Source organism: Delphinapterus leucas, chromosome 19 (assembly GCF_059928025.1).
Source record: "Delphinapterus leucas isolate spDelLeu-1000000601 "Yukka" chromosome 19, BTC_Dleu_Yukka2, whole genome shotgun sequence".
Lineage (NCBI taxonomy): Eukaryota > Metazoa > Chordata > Mammalia > Artiodactyla > Monodontidae > Delphinapterus > Delphinapterus leucas.
The window spans coordinates 29196737-29213620 of record NC_143147.1 but is presented as its reverse complement, the minus strand read 5'-3'; the positions used below and the strand labels follow the sequence as shown (position 1 = coordinate 29213620).

The 16884-nt window shown below is 77.0% G+C and overlaps 16 non-coding genes across 16 annotated transcripts; all 16 read right to left on the bottom strand.

Moving 5' to 3' along the window:
- Positions 1-671: 671 nt before the first annotated feature.
- On the bottom strand, positions 672-790 carry LOC149745858 (5S ribosomal RNA). The gene has a single exon (XR_016390216.1). It is a non-coding gene; the product is annotated as a 5S ribosomal RNA (ribosomal RNA).
- Positions 791-1723: 933 nt separating this feature from the next.
- Positions 1724-1842, bottom strand: LOC149745857 (5S ribosomal RNA). The gene has a single exon (XR_016390046.1). It is a non-coding gene; the product is annotated as a 5S ribosomal RNA (ribosomal RNA).
- A 934-nt stretch (positions 1843-2776) lies between these two features.
- Positions 2777-2895, bottom strand: LOC149745856 (5S ribosomal RNA). Its single transcript, XR_016390205.1, has one exon. It is a non-coding gene; the product is annotated as a 5S ribosomal RNA (ribosomal RNA).
- Positions 2896-3828: 933 nt separating this feature from the next.
- Positions 3829-3947, bottom strand: LOC149745855 (5S ribosomal RNA). Its single transcript, XR_016390045.1, has one exon. It is a non-coding gene; the product is annotated as a 5S ribosomal RNA (ribosomal RNA).
- Positions 3948-4881: 934 nt separating this feature from the next.
- LOC149745854 (5S ribosomal RNA) lies at positions 4882-5000 on the bottom strand. Its single transcript, XR_016390194.1, has one exon. It is a non-coding gene; the product is annotated as a 5S ribosomal RNA (ribosomal RNA).
- Positions 5001-5933: 933 nt separating this feature from the next.
- LOC149745853 (5S ribosomal RNA) lies at positions 5934-6052 on the bottom strand. Its single transcript, XR_016389149.1, has one exon. It is a non-coding gene; the product is annotated as a 5S ribosomal RNA (ribosomal RNA).
- Positions 6053-6986: 934 nt separating this feature from the next.
- Positions 6987-7105, bottom strand: LOC149745852 (5S ribosomal RNA). Its single transcript, XR_016389148.1, has one exon. It is a non-coding gene; the product is annotated as a 5S ribosomal RNA (ribosomal RNA).
- A 921-nt stretch (positions 7106-8026) lies between these two features.
- Positions 8027-8145, bottom strand: LOC149745851 (5S ribosomal RNA). Its single transcript, XR_016389147.1, has one exon. It is a non-coding gene; the product is annotated as a 5S ribosomal RNA (ribosomal RNA).
- Positions 8146-9079: 934 nt separating this feature from the next.
- On the bottom strand, positions 9080-9198 carry LOC149745850 (5S ribosomal RNA). Its single transcript, XR_016390163.1, has one exon. It is a non-coding gene; the product is annotated as a 5S ribosomal RNA (ribosomal RNA).
- Positions 9199-10132: 934 nt separating this feature from the next.
- LOC149745849 (5S ribosomal RNA) lies at positions 10133-10251 on the bottom strand. The gene has a single exon (XR_016389863.1). It is a non-coding gene; the product is annotated as a 5S ribosomal RNA (ribosomal RNA).
- A 933-nt stretch (positions 10252-11184) lies between these two features.
- On the bottom strand, positions 11185-11303 carry LOC149745848 (5S ribosomal RNA). The gene has a single exon (XR_016389145.1). It is a non-coding gene; the product is annotated as a 5S ribosomal RNA (ribosomal RNA).
- A 931-nt stretch (positions 11304-12234) lies between these two features.
- LOC149745847 (5S ribosomal RNA) lies at positions 12235-12353 on the bottom strand. Its single transcript, XR_016389263.1, has one exon. It is a non-coding gene; the product is annotated as a 5S ribosomal RNA (ribosomal RNA).
- Positions 12354-13285: 932 nt separating this feature from the next.
- LOC149745846 (5S ribosomal RNA) lies at positions 13286-13404 on the bottom strand. Its single transcript, XR_016389948.1, has one exon. It is a non-coding gene; the product is annotated as a 5S ribosomal RNA (ribosomal RNA).
- A 934-nt stretch (positions 13405-14338) lies between these two features.
- LOC149745845 (5S ribosomal RNA) lies at positions 14339-14457 on the bottom strand. Its single transcript, XR_016389862.1, has one exon. It is a non-coding gene; the product is annotated as a 5S ribosomal RNA (ribosomal RNA).
- Positions 14458-15390: 933 nt separating this feature from the next.
- LOC149745844 (5S ribosomal RNA) lies at positions 15391-15509 on the bottom strand. Its single transcript, XR_016390258.1, has one exon. It is a non-coding gene; the product is annotated as a 5S ribosomal RNA (ribosomal RNA).
- A 933-nt stretch (positions 15510-16442) lies between these two features.
- Positions 16443-16561, bottom strand: LOC149745843 (5S ribosomal RNA). Its single transcript, XR_016389144.1, has one exon. It is a non-coding gene; the product is annotated as a 5S ribosomal RNA (ribosomal RNA).
- Between the last annotated feature and the right edge of the window lie 323 nt (positions 16562-16884).

Here is a 16884-nt window from a genome sequence, read left to right as displayed (position 1 = left end):
GAGGCTTCAGGGCCCGGGGCCCGCGGTGCCTTGGGCATCGCCCCTGCCCGCCCACGCGGCGCTAGGCGCCGCCCAGCCGCAGCCCGGGCCGGCCCTCCTGCCCGACAGCAGCTGGCCCGAAGCCACTGGGAGCCACCATCGTGTCGCCACGGCCCCTCAGCCCCGGCGAGGCCACCCTTGCACGCACACCACCCGCCGAGCTCAGGAGCCCGCCCCTGGCGGCCGGCAGGCCCGGGGAAGCGGCCCCTGCCCTCGATCCCGCTCCCGCACCCGGCAGCGGCGGCGACACGGCGGGGGGCGGGGCTTTTGCCGGAGGGAGCTGTGGCGGGACACACCCACCGGCACACAGGTGGCGGCCCCGGGGCGGGGCGCCGGTGGGGGCGGCCAGGTGCAGGTCGACGGGCTCGCTGGCCGAAGGGACGGCAACCGGGCCCGCGGCGGAGCCTGGGTCCGGGCCAGGCACCCCGGGGGCGTCTGGGGTGCGGCTGCCTTCCAGGGCCGCCTTCTGGCCGCCTGGCGGGCCGGGCTGGCGGGGAGCGCCCCCTCCGGCGCGCGCGCCGTGGTGGGAGGGGCCTGAGGAGGCGGGGCCTGCAGCGGGGCCCCGGCGTGGGCGGAGCCGGCGGCCACCGCCCGCGGGCGAGTTAAAGGAGAAGGCGGAGCGGGAGGCAAAAAGCCTACAGCACCCGGTATTCCCAGGCGGTCTCCCATCCAAGTACTAACCAGGCCCGACCCTGCTTAGCTTCCGAGATCAGACGAGATCGGGCGCGTCCAGGGTGGTATGGCCGTAGACGGGGGCGGGGACGGCGGGCTGCCTCTTGAGGCCCAATTTCGCTGGCGCTTGCGCCTCACCGCCAGCCTGGAGGTCAGCCCGCCCTGGCAGGACCCCGTCGCCCGCCCAGGCAGGGGGAACGGAGGTCTCGGGTACCGGGCGGTGGCGGAGGCGGAGGGTTTGGCCACCCCCTCCCAGCCGAGGGCGGGCGTGACCCAGTGAACTCTTCGGCGCTTGGCGCCCCGCCAAGATCCCGCCCGTCGCTCACAGGGACGTGGCCCCGGAGGCTTCAGTGCCCGGGGCCCGCGGTCCCTTGGGCATCGCCCCTGCCCGCCCACGCGGCGCTAGGCGCCGCCCAGCCGCAGCCCGGGCCGGCCCTCCTGCCCGACAGCAGCTGGCCCGAAGCCACTGGGAGCCACCATCGTGTCGCCACGGCCCCTCAGCCCCGGCGAGGCCACCCTTGCCCGCACACCACCCGCCGAGCTCAGGAGCCCGCCCCTGGCGGCCGGCAGGCCCGGGGAAGCGGCCCCTGCCCTCGATCCCGCTCCCGCACACGGCCGCGGCGGCGACACGGCGGGGGGCGGGGCTTTTGCCGGAGGGAGCTGTGGAGGGACACACCCACTGGCACACAGGTGGCGGCCCCGGGGCGGGGCGCCGGTGGGGGCGGCCAGGTGCAGGTCGAGGGGCTCGCTGGCGGAAGGCACGGCAATCGGGCCCGCGGCGGAGCCTGGGTCCGGGCCAGGCACCCCGGGGGCGTCTGGGGTGCGGCTGCCTTCCAGGGCCGCCTTCTGGCCGCCTGGCGGGCCGGGCTGGCGGGGAGCGCCCCCTCCGGCGCGCGCGCCGTGGTGGGAGGGGCCTGAGGAGGCGGGGCCTGCAGCGGGGCCCCGGCGCGGGCGGAGCCGGCGGCCACCGCCCGCGGGCGAGTTAAAGGAGAAGGCGGAGCGGGAGGCAAAAACCCTACAGCACCCGGTATTCCCAGGCGGTCTCCCATCCAAGTACTAACCAGGCCCGACCCTGCTTAGCTTCCGAGATCAGACGAGATCGGGCGCGTTCAGGGTGGTATGGCCGTAGACGGGGGCGGGGACGGCGGGCTGCCTCTTGAGGCCCACTTTCGCTGGCGCTTGCGCCTCACCGCCAGCCTGGCGGTCAGCCCGCCCCGGCAGGACCCCGTCGCCCGCCCAGGCAGGGGGAACGGAGGTCTCGGGTACCGGGCGGTGGCGGAGGCGGAGGGTTTGGCCACCCCCTCCCAGCCGAGGGCGGGCGTGACCCAGCGAACCCTTCGGCGCTTGGCGCCCCGCCCAAGATCCGGCCCGTCGCTCACAGGGACGTGGCCCCGGAGGCTTCAGGGCCCGGGGCCCGCGGTGCCTTGGGCATCGCCCCTGCCCGCCCACGCGGCGCTAGGCGCCGCCCAGCCGCAGCCCGGGCCGGCCCTCCTGCCCGACAGCAGCTGGCCCGAAGCCACTGGGAGCCACCATCGTGTCGCCACGGCCCCTCAGCCCCGGCGAGGCCACCCTTGCACGCACACCACCCGCCGAGCTCAGGAGCCCGCCCCTGGCGGCCGGCAGGCCCGGGGAAGCGGCCCCTGCCCTCGATCCCGCTCCCGCACCCGGCAGCGGCGGCGACACGGCGGGGGGCGGGGCTTTTGCCGGAGGGAGCTGTGGCGGGACACACCCACCGGCACACAGGTGGCGGCCCCGGGGCGGGGCGCCGGTGGGGGCGGCCAGGTGCAGGTCGACGGGCTCGCTGGCCGAAGGGACGGCAACCGGGCCCGCGGCGGAGCCTGGGTCCGGGCCAGGCACCCCGGGGGCGTCTGGGGTGCGGCTGCCTTCCAGGGCCGCCTTCTGGCCGCCTGGCGGGCCGGGCTGGCGGGGAGCGCCCCCTCCGGCGCGCGCGCCGTGGTGGGAGGGGCCTGAGGAGGCGGGGCCTGCAGCGGGGCCCCGGCGCGGGCGGAGCCGGCGGCCACCGCCCGCGGGCGAGTTAAAGGAGAAGGCGGAGCGGGAGGCAAAAAGCCTACAGCACCCGGTATTCCCAGGCGGTCTCCCATCCAAGTACTAACCAGGCCCGACCCTGCTTAGCTTCCGAGATCAGACGAGATCGGGCGCGTCCAGGGTGGTATGGCCGTAGACGGGGGCGGGGACGGCGGGCTGCCTCTTGAGGCCCAATTTCGCTGGCGCTTGCGCCTCACCGCCAGCCTGGAGGTCAGCCCGCCCTGGCAGGACCCCGTCGCCCGCCCAGGCAGGGGGAACGGAGGTCTCGGGTACCGGGCGGTGGCGGAGGCGGAGGGTTTGGCCACCCCCTCCCAGCCGAGGGCGGGCGTGACCCAGTGAACTCTTCGGCGCTTGGCGCCCCGCCAAGATCCCGCCCGTCGCTCACAGGGACGTGGCCCCGGAGGCTTCAGTGCCCGGGGCCCGCGGTCCCTTGGGCATCGCCCCTGCCCGCCCACGCGGCGCTAGGCGCCGCCCAGCCGCAGCCCGGGCCGGCCCTCCTGCCCGACAGCAGCTGGCCCGAAGCCACTGGGAGCCACCATCGTGTCGCCACGGCCCCTCAGCCCCGGCGAGGCCACCCTTGCCCGCACACCACCCGCCGAGCTCAGGAGCCCGCCCCTGGCGGCCGGCAGGCCCGGGGAAGCGGCCCCTGCCCTCGATCCCGCTCCCGCACACGGCCGCGGCGGCGACACGGCGGGGGGCGGGGCTTTTGCCGGAGGGAGCTGTGGAGGGACACACCCACCGGCACACAGGTGGCGGCCCCGGGGCGGGGCGCCGGTGGGGGCGGCCAGGTGCAGGTCGAGGGGCTCGCTGGCGGAAGGCACGGCAATCGGGCCCGCGGCGGAGCCTGGGTCCGGGCCAGGCACCCCGGGGGCGTCTGGGGTGCGGCTGCCTTCCAGGGCCGCCTTCTGGCCGCCTGGCGGGCCGGGCTGGCGGGGAGCGCCCCCTCCGGCGCGCGCGCCGTGGTGGGAGGGGCCTGAGGAGGCGGGGCCTGCAGCGGGGCCCCGGCGCGGGCGGAGCCGGCGGCCACCGCCCGCGGGCGAGTTAAAGGAGAAGGCGGAGCGGGAGGCAAAAACCCTACAGCACCCGGTATTCCCAGGCGGTCTCCCATCCAAGTACTAACCAGGCCCGACCCTGCTTAGCTTCCGAGATCAGACGAGATCGGGCGCGTTCAGGGTGGTATGGCCGTAGACGGGGGCGGGGACGGCGGGCTGCCTCTTGAGGCCCACTTTCGCTGGCGCTTGCGCCTCACCGCCAGCCTGGCGGTCAGCCCGCCCCGGCAGGACCCCGTCGCCCGCCCAGGCAGGGGGAACGGAGGTCTCGGGTACCGGGCGGTGGCGGAGGCGGAGGGTTTGGCCACCCCCTCCCAGCCGAGGGCGGGCGTGACCCAGCGAACCCTTCGGCGCTTGGCGCCCCGCCCAAGATCCGGCCCGTCGCTCACAGGGACGTGGCCCCGGAGGCTTCAGGGCCCGGGGCCCGCGGTGCCTTGGGCATCGCCCCTGCCCGCCCACGCGGCGCTAGGCGCCGCCCAGCCGCAGCCCGGGCCGGCCCTCCTGCCCGACAGCAGCTGGCCCGAAGCCACTGGGAGCCACCATCGTGTCGCCACGGCCCCTCAGCCCCGGCGAGGCCACCCTTGCACGCACACCACCCGCCGAGCTCAGGAGCCCGCCCCTGGCGGCCGGCAGGCCCGGGGAAGCGGCCCCTGCCCTCGATCCCGCTCCCGCACCCGGCAGCGGCGGCGACACGGCGGGGGGCGGGGCTTTTGCCGGAGGGAGCTGTGGCGGGACACACCCACCGGCACACAGGTGGCGGCCCCGGGGCGGGGCGCCGGTGGGGGCGGCCAGGTGCAGGTCGACGGGCTCGCTGGCCGAAGGGACGGCAACCGGGCCCGCGGCGGAGCCTGGGTCCGGGCCAGGCACCCCGGGGGCGTCTGGGGTGCGGCTGCCTTCCAGGGCCGCCTTCTGGCCGCCTGGCGGGCCGGGCTGGCGGGGAGCGCCCCCTCCGGCGCGCGCGCCGTGGTGGGAGGGGCCTGAGGAGGCGGGGCCTGCAGCGGGGCCCCGGCGCGGGCGGAGCCGGCGGCCACCGCCCGCGGGCGAGTTAAAGGAGAAGGCGGAGCGGGAGGCAAAAAGCCTACAGCACCCGGTATTCCCAGGCGGTCTCCCATCCAAGTACTAACCAGGCCCGACCCTGCTTAGCTTCCGAGATCAGACGAGATCGGGCGCGTCCAGGGTGGTATGGCCGTAGACGGGGGCGGGGACGGCGGGCTGCCTCTTGAGGCCCAATTTCGCTGGCGCTTGCGCCTCACCGCCAGCCTGGAGGTCAGCCCGCCCTGGCAGGACCCCGTCGCCCGCCCAGGCAGGGGGAACGGAGGTCTCGGGTACCGGGCGGTGGCGGAGGCGGAGGGTTTGGCCACCCCCTCCCAGCCGAGGGCGGGCGTGACCCAGTGAACTCTTCGGCGCTTGGCGCCCCGCCAAGATCCCGCCCGTCGCTCACAGGGACGTGGCCCCGGAGGCTTCAGTGCCCGGGGCCCGCGGTCCCTTGGGCATCGCCCCTGCCCGCCCACGCGGCGCTAGGCGCCGCCCAGCCGCAGCCCGGGCCGGCCCTCCTGCCCGACAGCAGCTGGCCCGAAGCCACTGGGAGCCACCATCGTGTCGCCACGGCCCCTCAGCCCCGGCGAGGCCACCCTTGCCCGCACACCACCCGCCGAGCTCAGGAGCCCGCCCCTGGCGGCCGGCAGGCCCGGGGAAGCGGCCCCTGCCCTCGATCCCGCTCCCGCACACGGCCGCGGCGGCGACACGGCGGGGGGCGGGGCTTTTGCCGGAGGGAGCTGTGGAGGGACACACCCACCGGCACACAGGTGGCGGCCCCGGGGCGGGGCGCCGGTGGGGGCGGCCAGGTGCAGGTCGAGGGGCTCGCTGGCGGAAGGCACGGCAATCGGGCCCGCGGCGGAGCCTGGGTCCGGGCCAGGCACCCCGGGGGCGTCTGGGGTGCGGCTGCCTTCCAGGGCCGCCTTCTGGCCGCCTGGCGGGCCGGGCTGGCGGGGAGCGCCCCCTCCGGCGCGCGCGCCGTGGTGGGAGGGGCCTGAGGAGGCGGGGCCTGCAGCGGGGCCCCGGCGCGGGCGGAGCCGGCGGCCACCGCCCGCGGGCGAGTTAAAGGAGAAGGCGGAGCGGGAGGCAAAAAGCCTACAGCACCCGGTATTCCCAGGCGGTCTCCCATCCAAGTACTAACCAGGCCCGACCCTGCTTAGCTTCCGAGATCAGACGAGATCGGGCGCGTTCAGGGTGGTATGGCCGTAGACGGGGGCGGGGACGGCGGGCTGCCTCTTGAGGCCCACTTTCGCTGGCGCTTGCGCCTCACCGCCAGCCTGGCGGTCAGCCCGCCCCGGCAGGACCCCGTCGCCCGCCCAGGCAGGGGGAACGGAGGTCTCGGGTACCGGGCGGTGGCGGAGGCGGAGGGTTTGGCCACCCCCTCCCAGCCGAGGGCGGGCGTGACCCAGCGAACCCTTCGGCGCTTGGCGCCCCGCCCAAGATCCGGCCCGTCGCTCACAGGGACGTGGCCCCGGAGGCTTCAGGGCCCGGGGCCCGCGGTGCCTTGGGCATCGCCCCTGCCCGCCCACGCGGCGCTAGGCGCCGCCCAGCCGCAGCCCGGGCCGGCCCTCCTGCCCGACAGCAGCTGGCCCGAAGCCACTGGGAGCCACCATCGTGTCGCCACGGCCCCTCAGCCCCGGCGAGGCCACCCTTGCACGCACACCACCCGCCGAGCTCAGGAGCCCGCCCCTGGCGGCCGGCAGGCCCGGGGAAGCGGCCCCTGCCCTCGATCCCGCTCCCGCACCCGGCAGGGGCGGCGACACGGCGGGGGGCGGGGCTTTTGCCGGAGGGAGCTGTGGCGGGACACACCCACCGGCACACAGGTGGCGGCCCCGGGGCGGGGCGCCGGTGGGGGCGGCCAGGTGCAGGTCGACGGGCTCGCTGGCCGAAGGGACGGCAACCGGGCCCGCGGCGGAGCCTGGGTCCGGGCCAGGCACCCCGGGGGCGTCTGGGGTGCGGCTGCCTTCCAGGGCCGCCTTCTGGCCGCCTGGCGGGCCGGGCCGGCGGGGAGCGCCCCCTCCGGCGCGCGCGCCGTGGTGGGAGGGGCCTGAGGAGGCGGGGCCTGCAGCGGGGCCCCGGCGCGGGCGGAGCCGGCGGCCACCGCCCGCGGGCGAGTTAAAGGAGAAGGCGGAGCAGGAGGCAAAAAGCCTACAGCACCCGGTATTCCCAGGCGGTCTCCCATCCAAGTACTAACCAGGCCCGACCCTGCTTAGCTTCCGAGATCAGACGAGATCGGGCGCGTTCAGGGTGGTATGGCCGTAGACGGGGGCGGGGACGGCGGGCTGCCTCCTGAGGCCCTCTTTCGCTGTCGCTTGCGCCTCACCGCCAGCCTGGCGGTCAGCCCGCCCCGGCAGGAACCCGTCGCCCGCCCAGGCAGGGGGAACGGAGGTCTCGGGTACCGGGCGGTGGCGGAGGCGGAGGGTTTGGCCACACCCTCCCAGACGAGGGCGGGCGTGACCCAGCGAACCCTTCGGCGCTTGGCGCCCCGCCCAAGATCCGGCCCGTCGCTCACAGGGACGTGGCCCCGGAGGCTTCAGGGCCCGGGGCCCGCGGTCCCTTGGGCATCGCCCCTGCCCGCCGACGCGGCGCTAGGAGCCGCCCAGCCGCAGCCCGGGCCGGCCCTCCTGCCCGACAGCAGCTGGCCCGAAGCCACTGGGAGCCACCATCGTGTCGCCACGGCCCCTCAGCCCCGGCGAGGCCACCCTTGCCCGCACACCACCCGCCGGGCTCAGTAGCCCGCCCCTGGCGGCCGGCAGGCCAGGGGAAGCGGCCCCTGCCCTCGATCCCGCTCCCGCACCCGGCCGCGGCGGTGACACGGCGGGGGGCGGGGCTTTTGCCGGAGGGAGCTGTGGAGGGACACACCCACCGGCACACAGGTGGCGGCCCCGGGGCGGGGCGCCGGTGGGGGCGGCCAGGTGCAGGTCGAGGGGCTCGCTGGCCGAAGGGAAGGCAACCGGGCCCGCGGCGGAGCCTGGGTCCGGGCCAGGCACCCCGGGGCGTCTGGGGTGCGGCTGCCTTCCAGGGCCGCCTTCTGGCCGGGCCGGCGGGGAGCGCCCCCTCCGGCGCGCGCGCCGTGGTGGGAGGGGCCTGAGGAGGCGGGGCCTGCAGCGGGGCCCCGGCGCGGGCGGAGCCGGCGGCCACCGCCCGCGGGCGAGTTAAAGGAGAAGGCGGAGCGGGAGGCAAAAAGCCTACAGCACCCGGTATTCCCAGGCGGTCTCCCATCCAAGTACTAACCAGGCCCGACCCTGCTTAGCTTCCGAGATCAGACGAGATCGGGCGCGTTCAGGGTGGTATGGCCGTAGACGGGGGCGGGGACGGCGGGCTGCCTCTTGAGGCCCACTTTCGCTGGCGCTTGCGCCTCACCGCCAGCCTGGCGGTCAGCCCGCCCCGGCAGGACCACGTCGCCCGCCCAGGCAGGGGGAACGGAGGTCTCGGGTACCGGGCGGTGGCGGAGGCGGAGGGTTTGGCCACCCCCTCCCAGCCGAGGGCGGGCGTGACCCAGCGAACCCTTCCGCGCTTGGCGCCCCGCCCAAGATCCGGCCCGTCGCTCACATGGACGTGGCCCCGGAGGCTTCAGGGCCCGGAGCCCGCGGTCCCTTGGGCATCGCACCTGCCCGCCCACGCGGCGCTAGGCGCCGCCCAGCCGCAGCCCGGGCCGGCCCTCCTGCCCGACAGCAGCTGGCCCGAAGCCACTGGGAGCCACCATCGTGTCGCCACGGCCCCTCAGCCCCGGCGAGGCCACCCTTGCCCGCACACCACCCGCCGAGATCAGGAGCCCGCCCCTGGCGGCCGGCAGGCCCGGGGAAGCGGCCCCTGCCCTCGATCCCGCTCCCGCACCCGGCAGCGGCGGCGACACGGCGGGGGGCGGGGCTTTTGCCGGAGGGAGCTGTGGAGGGACACACCCACCGGCACACAGGTGGCGGCCCCGTGGCGGGGCGCCGGTGGGGGCGGCCAGGTGCAGGTCGACGGGCTCGCTGGCCGAAGGGACGGCAACCGGGCCCGCGGCGGAGCCTGGGTCCGGGCCAGGCACCCCGGGGGCGTCTGGGGTGCGGCTGCCTTCCAGGGCCGCCTTCTGGCCGCCAGGCGGGCCGGGCCGGCGGGGAGCGCACCCTCCGGCGCGCGCGCCGTGGTGGGAGGGGCCTGAGGAGGCGGGGCCTGCAGCGGGGCCCCGGCGCGGGCGGAGCCGGCGGCCACCGCCCGCGGGCGAGTTAAAGGAGAAGGCGGAGCGGGAGGCAAAAAGCCTACAACACCCGGTATTCCCAGGCGGTCTCCCATCCAAGTACTAACCAGGCCCGACCCTGCTTAGCTTCCGAGATCAGACGAGATCGGGCGCGTTCAGGGTAGTATGGCCGTAGACGGGGGCGGGGACGGCGGGCTGCCTCTTGAGGCCCACTTTCGCTGGCGCTTGCGCCTCACCGCCAGCCTGGCGGTCAGCCCGCCCCAGCAGGACCCCGTCGCCCGCCCAGGCAGGGGGAACGGATGTCTCGGGTACCGGGCGGTGGCGGAGGCGGAGGGTTTGGCCACCCCCTCCCAGCCGAGGGCGGGCGTGACCCAGCGAACCCTTCGGCGCTTGGCGCCCCGCCCAAGATCCGGCCCGTCGCTCACAGGGACGTGGCCCCGGAGGCTTCGGGGCCCGGGGCCCGCGGTGCCTTGGGCATCGCCCCTGCCCGCCCACGCGGCGCTAGGCGCCGCCCAGCCGCAGCCCGGGCCGGCCCTCCTGCCCGACAGCAGCTGGCCCGAAGCCACTGGGAGCCACCATCGTGTCGCCATGGCCCCTCAGCCCCGGCGAGGCCACCCTTGCCCGCACACCACCCGCCGAGCTCAGGAGCCCGCCCCTGGCGGCCGGCAGGCCCGGGGAAGCGGCCCCTGCCCTCGATCCCGCTCCCGCACCCGGCAGCGGCGGCGACACGGCGGGGGGCGGGGCTTTTGCCGGAGGGAGCTGTGGAGGGACACACCCACCGGCACACAGGTGGCGGCCCCGGGGCGGGGCGCCGGTGGGGGCGGCCAGGTGCAGGTCGACGGGCTCGCTGGCCGAAGGCACGGCAACCGGGCCCGCGGCGGAGCCTGGGTCCGGGCCAGGCACCCCGGGGGCGTCTGGGGTGCGGCTGCCTTCCAGGGCCGCCTTCTGGCCGCCTGGCGGGCCGGGCCGGCGGGGAGCGCCCCCTCCGGCGCGCGTGCCGTGGTGGGAGGGGCCTGAGGAGGCGGGGCCTGCAGCGGGGCCCCGGCGCGGGCGGAGCCGGCGGCCACCGCCCGCGGGCGAGTTAAAGGAGAAGGCGGAGCGGGAGGCAAAAAGCCTACAGCACCCGGTATTCCCAGGCGGTCTCCCATCCAAGTACTAACCAGGCCCGACCCTGCTTAGCTTCCGAGATCAGACGAGATCGGGCGCGTTCAGGGTAGTATGGCCGTAGACGGGGGCGGGGACGGCGGGCTGCCTCTTGAGGCCCACTTTCGCTGGCGCTTGCGCCTCACCGCCAGCCTGGCGGTCAGCCCGCCCCGGCAGGACCCCGTCGCCCGCCCAGGCAGGGGGAACGGAGGTCTCGGGTACCGGGCGGTGGCGGAGGCGGAGGGTTTGGCCACCCCCTCCCAGCCGAGGGCGGGCGTGACCCAGCGAACCCTTCGGCGCTTGGCGCCCCGCCAAGATCCCGCCCGTCGCTCACAGGGACGTGGCCCCGGAGGCTTCAGTGCCCGGGGCCCGCGGTCCCTTGGGCATCGCCCCTGCCCGCCCACGCGGCGCTAGGCGCCGCCCAGCCGCAACCCGGGCCGGCCCTCCTGCCCGACAGCAGCTTGCCCGAAGCCACTGGGAGCCACCATCGTGTCGCCACGGCCCCTCAGCCCCGGCGAGGCCACCCTTGCCCGCACACCACCTGCCGGGCTCAGGAGCCCGCCCCTGGCGGCCGGCAGGCCCGGGGAAGCAGCCCCTGCCCTCGATCCCGCTCCCGCACCCGGCCGCGGCGGCGACACGGCGGGGGGCGGGGCTTTTGCCGGAGGGAGCTGTGGAGGGACACACCCACCGGCACACAGGTGGCGGCCCCGGGGCGGGGCGCCGGTGGGGGCGGCCAGGTGCAGGTCGAGGGGCTCGCTGGCCGAAGGGACGGCAACCGGGCCCGCGGCGGAGCCTGGGTCCGGGCCAGGCACCCCGGGGGCGTCTGGGGTGCGGCTGCCTTCCAGGGCCGCCTTCTGGCCGCCTGGCGGGCCGGGCCGGCGGGGAGCGCCCCCTCCGGCGCGCGCGCCGTGGTGGGAGGGGCCTGAGGTGGCGGGGCCTGCAGCGGGGCCCCGGCGCCGGCGGAGCCGGCGGCCACCGCCCGCGGGCGAGTTAAAGGAGAAGGCGGAGCGGGAGGCAAAAAGCCTACAGCACCCGGTATTCCCAGGCGGTCTCCCATCCAAGTACTAACCAGGCCCGACCCTGCTTAGCTTCCGAGATCAGACGAGATCGGGCGCGTTCAGGGTGGTATGGCCGTAGACGGGGGCGGGGACGGCGGGCTGCCTCTTGAGGCCCACTTTCGCTGGCGCTTGCGCCTCACCGCCAGCCTGGCGGTCAGCCCGCCCCGGCAGGACCCCGTCGCCCGCCCAGGCAGGGGGAACGGAGGTCTCGGGTACCGGGCGGTGGCGGAGGCGGAGGGTTTGGCCACCCCCTCCCAGCCGAGGGCGGGCGTGACCCAGCGAACACTTCGGCGCTTGGCGCCCCGCCAAGATCCCGCCCGTCGCTCACAGGGACGTGGCCCCGGAGGCTTCAGGGCCCGGGGCCCGCGGTCCCTTGGGCATCGCCCCTGCCCGCTCACGCGGCGCTAGGCGCCGCCCGGCCGCAGCCCGGGCCGGCCCTCCTGCCCGACAGCAGCTGGCCCGAAGCCACTGGGAGCCACCATCGTGTCGCCACGGCCCCTCAGCCCCGGCGAGGCCACCCTTGCCCGCACACCACCCGCCGAGCTCAGGAGCCCGCCCCTGGGGCCGGCAGGCCCGGGGAAGCGGCCCCTGCTCTCGATCCCGCTCCCGCACCCGGCCGCGGCGGCGACACGGCGGGGGCGGGGCTTTTGCCGGAGGGAGCTGTGGAGGGACACACCCACCGGCACACAGGTGGCGGCCCCGGGGCGGGGCGCCGGTGGGGGCGGCCAGGTGCAGGTCGACGGGCTCGCTGGCCGAAGGCACGGCAACCGGGCCCGCGGCGGAGCCTGGGTCCGGGCCAGGCACCCCGGGGGCGTCTGGGGTGCGGCTGCCTTCCAGGGCCGCCTTCTGGCCGCCTGGCGGGCCGGGCCGGCGGGGAGCGCCCCCTCCGGCGCGCGCGCCGTGGTGCGAGGGGCCTGAGGAGGCGGGGCCTGCAGCGGAGCCCCGGCGCGGGCGGAGCCGGCGGCCAGCGCCCGCGGGCGAGTTCAAGGAGAAGGCGGAGCGGGAGGCAAAAAGCCTACAGCACCCGGTATTCCCAGGAGGTCTCCCATCCAAGTACTAACCAGGCCCGACCCTGCTTAGCTTCCGAGATCAGACGAGATCGGGCGCGTTCAGGGTGGTATGGCCGTAGACGGGACGGGGACGGCGGGCTGCCTCTTGAGGCCCACTTTCGCTGGCGCTTGCGCCTCACCGCCAGCCTGGCGGTCAGCCCGCCCCGGCAGGACCCCGTCGCCCGCCCAGGCAGGGGGAACGGAGGTCTCGGGTACCGGGCGGTGGCGGAGGCGGAGGGTTTGGCCACCCCCTCCCAGCCGAGGGCGGGCGTGACCCAGCGAACCCTTCGGCGCTTGGCGCCCCGCCCAAGATCCGGCCCGTCGCCCACAGGGACGTGGCCCCGGAGGCTTCAGGGCCCGGGGCCCGCGGTCCCTTGGGCATCGCCCCTGCCCGACCACGCGGCGCTAGGCGCCGCCCGGCCGCATCCCGGGCCGGCCCTCCTGCCCGACAGCAGCTGGCCCGAAGCCACTGGGAGCCACCATCGTGTCGCCACGGCCCCACAGCCCCGGCGAGGCCACCCTTGCCCGCACACCACCCGCCGAGCTCAGGAGCCCGCCCCTGGCGGCCGGCAGGCCCGGGGAAGCGGCCCCTGCCCTCGATCCCGCTCCCGCACACGGCCGCGGCGGCGACACGGCGGGGGCTGGGCTTTTGCCAGAGGGAGCTGTGGAGGGACACACCCACCGGCACACAGGTGGCGGCCCCGGGGCGGGGCGCCGGTGGGGGCGGCCAGGTGCAGGTCGACGGGCTCGCTGGCCGAAGGCACGGCAACCGGGCCCGCGGCGGAGCCTGGGTCCGGGCCAGGCACCCCGGGGGCGTCTGGGGTGCGGCTGCCTTCCAGGGCCGCCTTCTGGCCGCCTGGCGGGCCGGGCTGGCGGGGAGCGCCCCCTCCGGCGCGCGCGCCGTGGTGGGAGGGGCCTGAGGAGGCGGGGCCTGCAGCGGGGCCCCGGCGCGGGCGGAGCCGGCGTCCACCGCCCGCGGGCGATTTAAAGGAGAAGGCGGAGCGGGAGGCAAAAATCCTACAGCACCCGGTATTCCCAGGCGGTCTCCCATCCAAGTACTAACCAGGCCCGACCCTGCTTAGCTTCCGAGATCAGACGAGATCGGGCGCGTTCAGGGTGGTATGGCCGTAGACGGGGGCGGGGACGGCGGGCTGCCTCTTGAGGCCCACTTTCGCTGGCGCTTGCGCCTCACCGCCAGCCTGGCGGTCAGCCCGCCCCGGCAGGACCCCGTCGCCCGCCCAGGCAGGGGGAACGGAGGTCTCGGGTACCGGGCGGTGGCGGAGGCGGAGGGTTTGGCCACCCCCTCCCAGCCGAGGGCGGGCGTGACCCAGCGAACCCTTCGGCGCTAGGCGCCCCGCCCAAGATCCGGCCCGTCGCTCACAGGGACGTGGCCCCGGAGGCTTCAGGGCCCGGGGCCCGCGGTCCCTTGGGCATCGCCCCTGCCCGCCCACGCGGCGCTAGGCGCCGCCCAGCCGCAGCCCGGGCCGGCCCTCCTGCCCGACAGCAGCTGGCACGAAGCCACTGGGAGCCACCATCGTGTCGCCACGGCCCCTCAGCCCCGGCGAGGCCACCCTTGCCCGCACACCACCCGCCGAGCTCAGGAGCCCGCCCCTGGCGGCCGGCAGGCCCGGGGAAGCGGCCCCTGCCCTCGATCCCGCTCCCGCACCCGGCAGCGGCGGCGACACGGCGGGGGGCGGGGCTTTTGCCGGAGGGAGCTGTGGAGGGACACACCCACCGGCACACAGGTGGCGGCCCCGGGGCGGGGCGCCGGTGGGGGCGGCCAGGTGCAGGTCGACGGGCTCGCTGGCCGAAGGGACGGCAACCGGGCCCGCGGCGGAGCCTGGGTCCGGGCCAGGCACCCCGGGGGCGTCTGGGGTGCGGCTGCCTTCCAGGGCCGCCTTCTTGCCGCCTGGCGGGCCGGGCCGGCGGGGAGCGCCCCCTCCGGCGCGCGTGCCGTGGTGGGAGGGGCCTGAGGAGGCGGGGCCTGCAGCGGGGCCCCGGCGCGGGCGGAGCCGGCGGCCACCGCCCGCGGGCGATTTAAAGGAGAAGGCGGAGCGGGAGGCAAAAAGCCTACAGCACCCGGTATTCCCAGGCGGTCTCCCATCCAAGTACTAACCAGGCCCGACCCTGCTTAGCTTCCGAGATCAGACGAGATCGGGCGCGTTCAGGGTAGTATGGCCGTAGACGGGGGCGGGGACGGCGGGCTGCCTCTTGAGGCCCACTTTCGCTGGCGCTTGCGCCTCACCGCCAGCCTGGCGGTCAGCCCGCCCCGGCAGGACCCCGTCGCCCGCCCAGGCAGGGGGAACGGAGGTCTCGGGTACCGGGCGGTGGCGGAGGCGGAGGGTTTGGCCACCCCCTCCCAGCCGAGGGCGGGCGTGACCCAGCGAACCCTTCGGCGCTTGGCGCCCCGCCAAGATCCCGCCCGTCGCTCACAGGGACGTGGCCCCGGAGGCTTCAGTGCCCGGGGCCCGCGGTCCCTTGGGCATCGCCCCTGCCCGCCCACGCGGCGCTAGGCGCCGCCCAGCCGCAACCCGGGCCGGCCCTCCTGCCCGACAGCAGCTGGCCCGAAGCCACTGGGAGCCACCATCGTGTCGCCACGGCCCCTCAGCCCCGGCGAGGCCACCCTTGCCCGCACACCACCCGCCGAGCTCAGGAGCCCGCCCCTGGCGGCCGGCAGGCCCGGGGAAGCGGCCCCTGCCCTCGATCCCGCTCCCGCACCTGGCAGCGGCGGCGACACGGCGGGGGGCGGGGCTTTTGCCGGAGGGAGCTGTGGAGGGACACAGCCACCGGCACACAGGTGGCGGCCCCGGGGCGGGGCGCCGGTGGGGGCGGCCAGGTGCAGGTCGACGGGCTCGCTGGCCGAAGGGACGGCAACCGGGCCCGCGGCGGAGCCTGGGTCCGGGCCAGGCACCCCGGGGGCGTCTGGGGTGCGGCTGCCTTCCAGGGCCGCCTTCTGGCCGCCTGGCGGGCCGGGCCGGCGGGGAGCGCCCCCTCCGGCGCGCGTGCCGTGGTGGGAGGGGCCTGAGGAGGCGGGGCCTGCAGCGGGGCCCCGGCGCGGGCGGAGCCGGCGGCCACCGCCCGCGGGCGAGTTAAAGGAGAAGGCGGAGCGGGAGGCAAAAAGCCTACAGCACCCGGTATTCCCAGGCGGTCTCCCATCCAAGTACTAACCAGGCCCGACCCTGCTTAGTTTCCGAGATCAGACGAGATCGGGCGCGTTCAGGGTAGTATGGCCGTAGACGGGGGCGGGGACGGCGGGCTGCCTCTTGAGGCCCACTTTCGCTGGCGCTTGCGCCTCACCGCCAGCCTGGCGGTCAGCCCGCCCCGGCAGGACCCCGCCGCCCGCCCAGGCAGGGGGAACGGAGGTCTCGGGTACCGGGCGGTGGCGGAGGCGGAGGGTTTGGCCACCCCCTCCCAGCCGAGGGCGGGCGTGACCCAGCGAACCCTTCGGCGCTTGGCGCCCCGCCAAGATCCCGCCCGTCGCTCACAGGGACGTGGCCCCGGAGGCTTCAGTGCCCGGGGCCCGCGGTCCCTTGGGCATCGCCCCTGCCCGCCCACGCGGCGCTAGGCGCCGCCCAGCCGCAACCCGGGCCGGCCCTCCTGCCCGACAGCAGCTGGCCCGAAGCCACTGGGAGCCACCATCGTGTCGCCACGGCCCCTCAGCCCCGGCGAGGCCACCCTTGCCCGCACACCACCTGCCGGGCTCAGGAGCCCGCCCCTGGCGGCCGGCAGGCCCGGGGAAGCAGCCCCTGCCCTCGATCCCGCTCCCGCACCCGGCCGCGGCGGCGACACGGCGGGGGGCGGGGCTTTTGCCGGAGGGAGCTGTGGAGGGACACACCCACCGGCACACAGGTGGCGGCCCCGGGGCGGGGCGCCGGTGGGGGCGGCCAGGTGCAGGTCGAGGGGCTCGCTGGCCGAAGGGACGGCAACCGGGCCCGCGGCGGAGCCTGGGTCCGGGCCAGGCACCCCGGGGGCGTCTGGGGTGCGGCTGCCTTCCAGGGCCGCCTTCTGGCCGCCTGGCGGGCCGGGCCGGCGGGGAGCGCCCCCTCCGGCGCGCGCGCCGTGGTGGGAGGGGCCTGAGGAGGCGGGGCCTGCAGCGGGGCCCCGGCGCCGGCGGAGCCGGCGGCCACCGCCCGCGGGCGAGTTAAAGGAGAAGGCGGAGCGGGAGGCAAAAAGCCTACAGCACCCGGTATTCCCAGGCGGTCTCCCATCCAAGTACTAACCAGGCCCGACCCTGCTTAGCTTCCGAGATCAGACGAGATCGGGCGCGTTCAGGGTGGTATGGCCGTAGACGGGGGCGGGGACGGCGGGCTGCCTCTTGAGGCCCACTTTCGCTGGCGCTTGCGCCTCACCGCCAGCCTGGCGGTCAGCCCGCCCCGGCAGGACCCCGTCGCCCGCCCAGGCAGGGGGAACGGAGGTCTCGGGTACCGGGCGGTGGCGGAGGCGGAGGGTTTGGCCACCCCCTCCCAGCCGAGGGTGGGCGTGACCCAGCGAACACTTCGGCGCTTGGCGCCCCGCCAAGATCCCGCCCGTCGCTCACAGGGACGTGGCCCCGGAGGCTTCAGGGCCCGGGGCCCGCGGTCCCTTGGGCATCGCCCCTGCCCGCTCACGCGGCG